Raw genomic sequence first — 10,522 nt, forward strand, 5'->3', positions numbered from 1 at the left:
TTATCTCACATTCTGTTTATGACTAACATACACACCTGTAATACCATCACTAATGCATGCAATTTCATTGGAACTTAAATGTTTAATCCAGCAGTGTAAATAAGTGATTGATGCACTTTGCCTAAATCACAAATATACTTGGATTTAACAGTGGCCTTAACAATGATTTGGACACCTCTGTGTGTAAATGTCATTGCAGTAGATCAAAGTGATCTGTTTATGCAATAAATAACACTTGGTTTGATAATGCAATGATGCTTCCATTAAGTGCAATGCATTTTTTGGAACAACTGTATTTCCAGATTAACAATGGAGCAGGATTGTGACAAGTGGATAAGTACCTCTATTCCATCCCATTAGACTCAGTCTAGACGGCTGTCACAGCATTTCTATTATCCTTTATTTCTGTACAAATGTAGAAATAATTGCAGACCTATTCCCTCTGGGTGAACATGTTTTTAATTATGTTCAAATCTGATGCAATCTTGTAATAATCGTCACGCATCATCTGCTAGCAGTAGAAGAGTGTGTTCGGTAAACTTTCTGTCAGTAACATAGAATTTGCTGAGTTTAAGCACACACTTGGATTTCTCGGGATTCTTTGACACTCACAGGTGAGAATTATATGGATTGAGAAATAAGACAAACTGCTGCTATAGAACATATTAGCAATGCCAAAGGAAATCGGCATAAGCAGATTACAACACAGTCATCAGAGCCACAGTGAAGAAAACTCGCCTCACATGAGATCTTATGATAGAACAGGGTACAAGACAGACTGGACATGATATATATATATTTTTTTTTTTTTTTTTTTTTTTTTTATTGTATTGTATATTGTTCGTATAATAATAATAATAATAATAATAAGAATAAGAATAAAAAAGGGTGTCAAAGTCCCAAGCTCCACCTCCATGTGGTGCTTCCTAGATATCCCCCTTTTATTGGGTAAATCAATGGAGTGGGCAATGCTTGATTGAAGAGAAATGATTTGAACAACATAAATGGGAACTGTGATACCGAAGGCACAGGTGTAACACCCAAAGAAACACAGAGAAAGCTGAATATGCAGAGAAGAACCTTAGAGGCAAAGAAGTGGCTAGTGGACACTGAAATACAATAAGATCAAAGCTAATGTTGACTGGCACATCCAACAGCAAATGCAAAAGCCAGAAAATGCTAATTCCGTGGGTGAGGAACCAAACGGGAGTTCCCTTGAGGAACAACTTGCTGGAGAACAGTCATAGCAACAGTAGAAGGCTGCTGAGAGCATCCCTGAAGATCCAGTGGAACTGACCCTTTAGGAGCTGTTCTCAACTCAGGCGATGCAAGAGTCAAGAGATGGAAACCAGGATGCGAATGAAGCTGCGAGTGTGTTGCCATCAAGAACAGGAGGAGACTCAAGCGTGTCAGATGAAGCAAGGAGCTGGATCAGATCATCAAGCTGGCGAACCAGGCACTGGTTAACATCGCAAAGCTGAACAAACTTGAGTATGGAGCAGCTGTAGTCATTGCAGGCAAGATGAGGGATATTCCCAAGAAGGCAAGAAAAGAACCGCTGTGGAAGAGAATGCTTGGACAGAAGGTCCGACCAACATTGCAAGATTATCTTCATCTTCAGCAAACTCAAGCTTGGAGTCTTCAAAAGGCATATCCAGATGCAGATCCATCGCATACTCAGATCAGTGCAAATAGACTACAGCAAACTCAAGTTTTTATTTTTATTTATTTCATTTTTATTTTTTATTATTATTAGTTTATTATGATAGTTATTATTATGATAGCTGGTATAATTATCACTCTCTCTCTTTCCTTCTCTGCCTGTGTTGTTTGAAATCACCCATACAGTGATATACAGTGTTAATAAATTTGAAACATGAATAAAAAAAGAAAGGTTATTCCATACATGTGTTTTTGTATGTTTTTTACATACATACATACATTCAAATGAGGACCACAAACACAACCTGATTTATTCTGCAAATTGTTAAGTTAGTACGAGAGCATTTAATTAGCATTTGCCGAAATCTCATATCAAGGCTGGTGCCAGTTCCCCGCAGCTTTTCTCTAATGAGGTTATCGCTTCTTTTCCAAAATATCTCAGATATGAAAATGGGGCGGTGAAAGCAAGAAACCAAAGCAAAAGATAATACATGCTGGCGCAACCCATGATGCTATGTATTCTCAGGGCTTTGAGAACAAGGCCACAACAGGCAAAATCTTCTGGTAGCCCAAAGCTGCGATTAGCCCTCACAGAGAAATCACCAGTTTTATCAATAAACCCAGCGTAAACCCCATCCTGGAATTACTGTTGACACTCCTTCAAGAATTCATTTACTTTTAACCCTTGTGCACCTCTGATGCAATTCCCGCTATTTTGGAACTATGGCAGATGTGTGGTCTTCATGGCACCCCGGATTTGATTGCCGGTATCTAATTTACCCAATTCTTTCCCAATGTATTGGATTTACATTGTTCTATAGCAGGAGGTTGAGAACCTCTATGGTTGAAGAGATTCACAGATGAGGCAAGAGACTCCCTCAGAACAACAGACGACTGAAAAATGCTTCAAAGGGAACTAAAATAAATAAATAAACAGTGACAATCCTGAAACTTTATCCTGGCTCCAGTATGAAATTTACACTGTTGCCAGAAGTCTATAAAGTCAGTACAGGGTTGATTTGAGTGCTTGTGGACACATTATGCTGTTTCATCATGAAGTAACCCAACTCTGTCCGTGGCCATGTCTGAGTGAAAGAGGTTGTACTTCCATTAGATAAAAATCTACTAGGCCTCTCCCAAGTCAGAAAACATAAACTAAAAGCCTCCTAATTTTTCCTTCGTAAATAGTCTGACGGATTATAATACTATCTGCCTGACTATGCTACAGAAACAGATGGCTATAAATCTCTAAAACAGTTTAGAGTAACTGCTTTTACTTTGTATGATTTCAAAGTTATGACAACTGCATTATTTCCTCTCACAAGCTATTCTAGTATTAAGCACACCCACGGATCGCCCACAGCCCGTTCACTGACCATCTGACGCATACACTGCACACAAATTTGGCAAGAGCTGGCAGGAAATCGGCAGTTCTAATCTGATTGGCTGGCTTTATGCAATTCCCAAGACTTGGCAATGGTTCGCCTGGAAAACAAATTTTATTTACAAGTTACCGGATGGATACAATGAGGGGTTTTGATGAAGGATTATTGGATGAGCCAAAGTTTGGTTACTGGCATCAGGTCCTTGAAAGGTAGTCAAGAGTTTTGTTTGAGGCACTTAGTAGCAAGACAACCAGATATGCATACTTATTGGTTTGGGAGAGGCCCAGATTGACTAAACAGGACAGATTAAATTGAGAGCGCAATTCCAAAAAAGTGCTTGGTTTACTAACAATGAACAAATTAAAGAACATAGACGCAGCAAAATAATTTCTATAATGACCAACACAATCTACTAAGAGCAGATCAAATTAGCATCAGCCTTAAGACATGCTTTCTTTGAGTGTTAAATAATGGTGCAAATACCAGTAATTTGACGAGCGCAAATATATTTAGCGGCACGATTCATTTTAATACTCTCCTCCCATAAATGTTGCATCTGAAAGGAAAACTCTTACAAATGCATTTTTACTAACGCCAGGTCCTTTTCAGCATTAATTCTTCACAGCGAGTCGTTAGTAAATTCTGGCAGTACTATTTTAACGCCAAAATACGGTTTGCTAGTGCTAATTGTGCTAATTGTAAAAATGCTGGTAATTTTACCATCTGATAATTTATGAAGAGCTCATACAATGTTTAAAAGAGTCAAAACAGACATTGCGAACACAGACTTCTGCTCTAAGGAGACAGCGGTTCTGACACATGTACCAAATTCTAATGGGCAACATAACAATATCATATAACAAGCAGAAACAGGTATGCTGCCTTCTTCGGGTCAAATCTTGTGACATCACATGCTGTTTTTAGTTCATTCAGATGTCTTATATCCATTTTGTATCATCAGTTGAACCACACCAGAGTTCATTTTCAGGGAGCCTCAGGACGCTTGATTGGTATGCTCCATGTTTAAATGGCAGCATTTGCACTTATTTCAAATGAACCATACTAAAAGAACAATCACACCAGAGTTTGTTTTAATCAAACCAAACAAGCCAAGAGTAAACATGCCCTAAATACAGTTTATGTCAAAAAAAAATCAAAAGTCTGTTTCTAAAATATTACTCCAGTATAAAACACCTTTCAAATGCACATTAGTATTTATTTTCTTGTGGCTGTGTGTTTAGGGCTGTTATAGTAGTCTCAACACGGCTGTGTGACATCTGAACCCTACTGATCATGGCCCTGTGACCTTTACCGCTTGGCCAGCACTGTGTACAGTATTGGTCTCCTTTACCTGACCTTTAGTTTCTTATACAAATGGCTTCACCCAGAATCCACAAGCCAGAATTCTGAACCTTTCTGGCTAAGAGTCCTATGTCGTTCCTGATTATTGATTGCAGCAATGGAGACGAGGATCAACTCCTCAGCCATAGCAAATGCCTGGACTATTGATTTCAGTTCAAGCTGACAGAAAAATGATGAAATTGACCAGCGCTATAAACCCTCTCTGACAGGGTACTTATAACACTGATTTAAATGTACATATTATTTCACTGTCGTCTGGCACTATATTACCCTTGAAACAGCTCTGAGCACAAACGCTTCGGAATGTGACTCAGCAAGTCACAATTTAGGGTATGCTTACACAACAACGATAGAAAAAAAAATGTAAAAGTTTTTCCTTTGAGTTTTTGAAAATGATGCGTACAGATGACGTCCAGCCTTGTTCACAAAAAAAAAAAAAAAAAAAAAAAAAATTGCATTTTCATAGCTTACACTGAGGCAATAACAGTATAATTTTCAAAAACTTGTACTTTGATACCAGTTTTCAAAAGTCCACATTTTCAGCCTTCCAAAAGGCTGTTGTCATTTAAATGACCAACCAAAATGCATATATATATATATATATATATATATATATATATATATATATATATATATATATATATATATTAAAGCTGCTTTGTAAATGCCCCCAAAAAACTCCCTGAATTTCAATAATATAACAGTAAGAAGCAAACAACACAATAGCAAGTTCAAAAGTTCATATAATATAATGAAGTTGAACAGGTTCTGCTTCCAGCAACAAAATATTCCCACCAGACCTAATAATTTAAACAAAGAACATAGGAGAAATCGGGATGCAGGAAGAATTTTGAGACAGATTCAGGTAAGCAGTGTTTATCTTTTCCTTTGTGATTGGCAGGGTTAATTGAACATGTTGTTCCTGAACGTCTGTTTGAATTCCATTTAACAGTGTCAGATTGACAATATGCATTTCATGTGATGAAAATAAAATAAATGCATCAATACTGGCAACCTCAGAGACCATAAAATTGCTTCCACAACACTTTAATTATAATGACAAAGGAAAGCTGGAGAATAAGCTTTCATTTTGTTATGTCTTAGAAACCAATGGAATAATTGCAATACCATTATTTGAACCATAACATTGATAATGTTTATGAAAATCACAAAATCTCTTTCTGTCTACTCTGGCCCACGACACACTCTCATTGCAGCATTTACTCATACAAACCATATAAGACTTATATATGATTTGTTCTTAACAGCCACAATTAATTATTATTATTTTTTTTCTTAATCTGTTGGTACTATTAGCTGTGCACAACAGGCAGGTCTCTGCAGGATACTGCTTATTAGACATCACACTGTGCTGCAATGTTGGAGAAAGAGAGAGAGAGAGAGAGAGAGAGAGAGAGAGAGAGAAACTGCCATGCAAAAATTACAATTAACATGGTGTCTCAGGACACAGCAGCATGCAGCTTTTGTTGTCACGATATAAAGCAGAATAAATGATGAAAGAACCATTTATTGATCTCTTCAAAATAAATCTGACAAAGTTTGAGAGAAACAGGACATAGAATGAAAGAAAAATAGCAGGACAGGATTTTATTAGGCATGGTTCAATACCACTTTTACACGTTTGATACAGATATACTGCAACTTTAAGTACCTGCTGATACCAATGCCAATCTGATACAATTTTTTTTCTTGATCAATTTAAAATATTCTCTAGTGCTCTCCTCTAACAGACACCCATACCATTCAGTCACCAATAAACTACAGATAAATACAATCCTTTTAAACACAGCATATGTTTATGTTCAGACTATGCATATGGGAATTATGGAATTTTATTATGTATTTTACCATGTTGACTGTTGTAATGTAAAACGTAACATGATATTTGAATGTTGATTTGATTTTCCATTAACAGAAATGCAAGAAACAAATAAACTGTGTGCTGTTAAAGCTATGGAACAAATCATAATATGGAAACGTTCATGATGCTTTTATAATATCATTTGTCTTTAACAGTAATTTTGAAACTTAACAGTAAAAATATCGAACAGTAACCCGTTACCAATAACGAACTAGCACATCCCTAAATTTTATCAATTGGGAATTGACTGGATTTTTTTTTTTTACATATATATATATATATATATATATATATATATATATATATATATATATATATATATATATATATATATATATATATATATATATTTAAAATGCAAGACAAGTTGCTTTGGATAAAAGCATGTGATAAATGTAATAATGGACTCATATTACTCAAATAAGCAGGGTCAATTTTATTTTAATATATAAAACTCTCTTCCTTACTGTACAAGATATTTCTATCTTTATTTGTCTGCCTCAATTACCTCCAAGGAATAGGTAGATGAACTGAAGAGGAAAGACAATCAATCAATGTTGCTAACCTTTCCAAACCTCTCTCATCTTCAGGCAGCTACATGCTTATCCATTCGACAGCAACCAATCTGCCACCAGATTTTACGCACCTTTCCTGCGAGACTGATTCTCTTGTTATATAAGTTTAATCTCCGATCACTTCAGAGACATGCCTTCATCAAAAGCCAACTGAAATGAAAATAAAGCATTTATGTGCATTTAAACAGAGCTCCAGGATTAAAAATAAATAAATAAAAAATAGGATGGAAAGAAGCACTCTACCTCTATCTTAAATTGACCTGATGTGAAGCATGTTTTTACTGAAGGGCTCTTCTGAAGATGGAGGGGGAGACGTCCCTGATCCATCTCAGACCTTTTTTTAACTGGGATGAGCAGCTGAATGAGGTTAGTTGTGATCAGTTGTTACAATCAAGCTACGAGGACCTTCCCTTCTGCATGGTGGCTCTTGGCGTCAATAATTTACGCGAGTTATGATTAGGGTCATGTCAGTGCAGCTCGACGCTCACCTTAAGTGTTACCCACACGGGCCGTTCTCTATGTTTTCATACATCACTTTCAATCATGCCTATTGGACTGGGCTGGAGGATTATTTAAGCCAAACAATGCTTCAAACGAGCGCTGAACTCCACCAACTGCAACGTGTGAAGGAATAATGCTTTACTCATTCTGACAAGGATTATCTCTTGAGGTTTCTCATGATTCAGTAAAGAATATAGAAGAATTGGCAGTGCATATGAAAAGCCAAGGTGTTTAATTAATCAGGCTTGCGTACGTGTTATTGGAGAAGTGCAATCTTGTTATTCATAACCATGAGAAAATTGCTCCTATTGTATCAGCCTGAAAGAAATTCTTGCATGTTATTTTAGGTTTCAAAAGAGGCACTAGTTTGCTTTATTTAACGTACAGCTGGAGTGATTTTGAAGATGCACTGAATTAAAAGGAACAATTGGTGATTGTAACAGTGTTTCCTCTGCTATTCAGCAGCAGCTCATGGGTTGTGAGCTTGCATTCTGAATTGAACATTAGTACAAAATAGTTTTACATTGCTTTGTTTCCATGTGCAAACGGTGAAGACAAAATAACTCAAAAAGATAGTCAAGTAAGAAACAATCCAAAGAATTCTTAACTTAATGAATGTCAGCTACAAAACCAGAATTCTGTAAAAAAAAAAAAAAAAAAAAAAATCCACCTTTTTGAGGGAAACAAGACATACAACAAGACAAAATGTAGAGCAAGGCTAATTTTTATCCATCAGAAACTTCACGGGATTGTGAAAAGTGTTTGCATCAAAATAAATGCTGGAGGGATGGGGTTGAAAAGCAAGGAATTTGTAATGTCAGCTAAAAAGGAAATTTGTTTCAAAAGCATTGAAAAGCATTTGTACGTTTGAAACATTTTACTTGAATTAGTTCAAACATGCCTAGCCAAGATTGTTCATGTTCATAAACTGTTTTTAGTTATTGCATCAAACATCTTTCAATCTACTCTACAACAATGACTGGATAATGAATCATCCAATAAAAGGAAAAAAAAATAGAATAAATAAGTAATTGGCAGAATATATAATTTGTGGGGGAAAAATAAAATAATATTAATAATATATAATAATAATTATTTGTGGCATAGATTCAAGAAGTTGTTGGAAACATTCCTCATTGACATCACACAGTTGCTGCAGATTTGTCAGATGCACATCCATGATGTGAATCTGCCATTCTACAAAATCCCAAAGCTGCTCTATTTGATTGAGATCTGGTGATTGTGGAGGCCATTTCAGTGAAGTTATCTCATTGTCATGTTCAATAAACCACTCTGGGATGATTTGAGCTTTGTGACATGGTGCATTATCCTGCTGGAAGTAGACATCAGAAGATTTGTACAGTGAAGTCCTAAAGAGATGGATATGGTCAGCAACAATACTCAGGCAGGCTGTGGCGTTTAATCAATGCTCAGTTGGTACTAAGGGGCCCAAAGTGTGCCAAGATAATATCCCACACACCATTACCCCACCACCACCAGCCTGAACCATTGAGACAAGGCAGGATGGATCCATGATTTCATGTTCTTTAAGCCAAATTCTGACCCTACCATCTGAATGTCGTAGCAGAAATCGAGACTCATCAGACCAGGCAATATTTTTCTAATCTTCTATTGTCCAATTTTGGTGAGCCTGTGCAAATTGTAGCCTCCGCCTCCTGATCTTAGCTGACAGGAGCGGCACCCGGTGTGGTCTTCTGCTGCTGTAGCCCATCTGCTTCAGGGTTCAACGTGTTGTGCATTCAAACCTTGGTTGTAATGAGTGGTTATTTGAGTTACTATTGTCTTTATCATCTCTAACCAGTTTGCCTATTTTCCTCTGACATCAACAAGGCATTTTCGTCCACATAACAGCCGCTCACTTTTTTGGACCATTCTCTGTAAACCCTGGAGATGGTTGTGCGTGAAAATCCCAGTAGATCAAGTTTTTGAAATATTCAGACCAGCCCGTCTGGCACCAACAACCCTTCAACATTCAAAGTCACTTAAATCCCCTTTCTTCCCCATTCTGATGCTCAGTTTGAACTTCAGCAAGTTGTCTTTACCACATCTAGATGCCTAAATGCATTAAGTTGATGCCATGTGATTGGCTGATTAGCAATTTGTGTTACCAAGCAATTGAACAGGTGTACTAATAAAGTGAGTATGTACATACTATATATATATATATATATATATATATATATATATATATATATATATATATATATATATATATATATAAATAGATATGATTACTTGTAAATATCACACAGCCTGGCATTTTTATTCACATCTTCAACTATAAACTGCACATTTAAGAAGAACTCTACTGCAGTCGGCCTGGTGTTTATTTATGCCTAAATTATTGAGCAGAAGTAACCAGGAGTGCTGGATTCATCAATATGGAATAAGCCCACTCAATATCATGACCATTCATCTATTAGCTGTGTATGTGAGCCCCACCATCTGTAGTAATTATCTTAATTCCTTACTTTACATTCATAGTAAGGGAGGAACACCTCTTTGTTGATTTAACTCACTGAAACACAGTTCACTATAAACTATTAAAGATGCCATATACATAAAAAAAAAAAAAAAAAAAAAAAATACAACAACAGCAAGTATAATATATTACAAAATACGACTTGAATCAAAATGCTCAGTCAACGTAATATCAGTAAACCGAGGCTCTGCGTGTCATAACGCATGAGCATCAGGCTTTTTTATTTGATTAATAACCCTCCCTGACATTTCAAACATGATTTTCCCATCAGAATGCATTTTCTTATTAGACAGATCACTTTTCCTCCACCAACTCAAGACGACGTGTATTTTATTTTGGTCTTGTCCTCAAAACCTTCTCTGTGTTTTGTTTTATTAGCCAATGTTCTGACATATTGGACCATACATCAAGCAATGAGACTCAACAAACTGGATATCATGTGATTTAATACTGCAGACAATGTCGTCAGGTGGGGTGGAACAACAAAATGCATGCCACACATCTGAATAATCAAACAACACACAAGAAGATGCTTGTTGTTAGGGATGGACGATATCTTATTATTTGTGATATATCTATTAAAACTTATCCCCACTATAAGAATTAGTCCTCCAGTGATAACAACAATAAAACCTATTTTTCTGTGTGCGAC

Source organism: Carassius gibelio, chromosome A18 (assembly GCF_023724105.1).
Source record: "Carassius gibelio isolate Cgi1373 ecotype wild population from Czech Republic chromosome A18, carGib1.2-hapl.c, whole genome shotgun sequence".
In the NCBI taxonomy this organism is placed as follows: Eukaryota; Metazoa; Chordata; class Actinopteri; order Cypriniformes; family Cyprinidae; genus Carassius; species Carassius gibelio.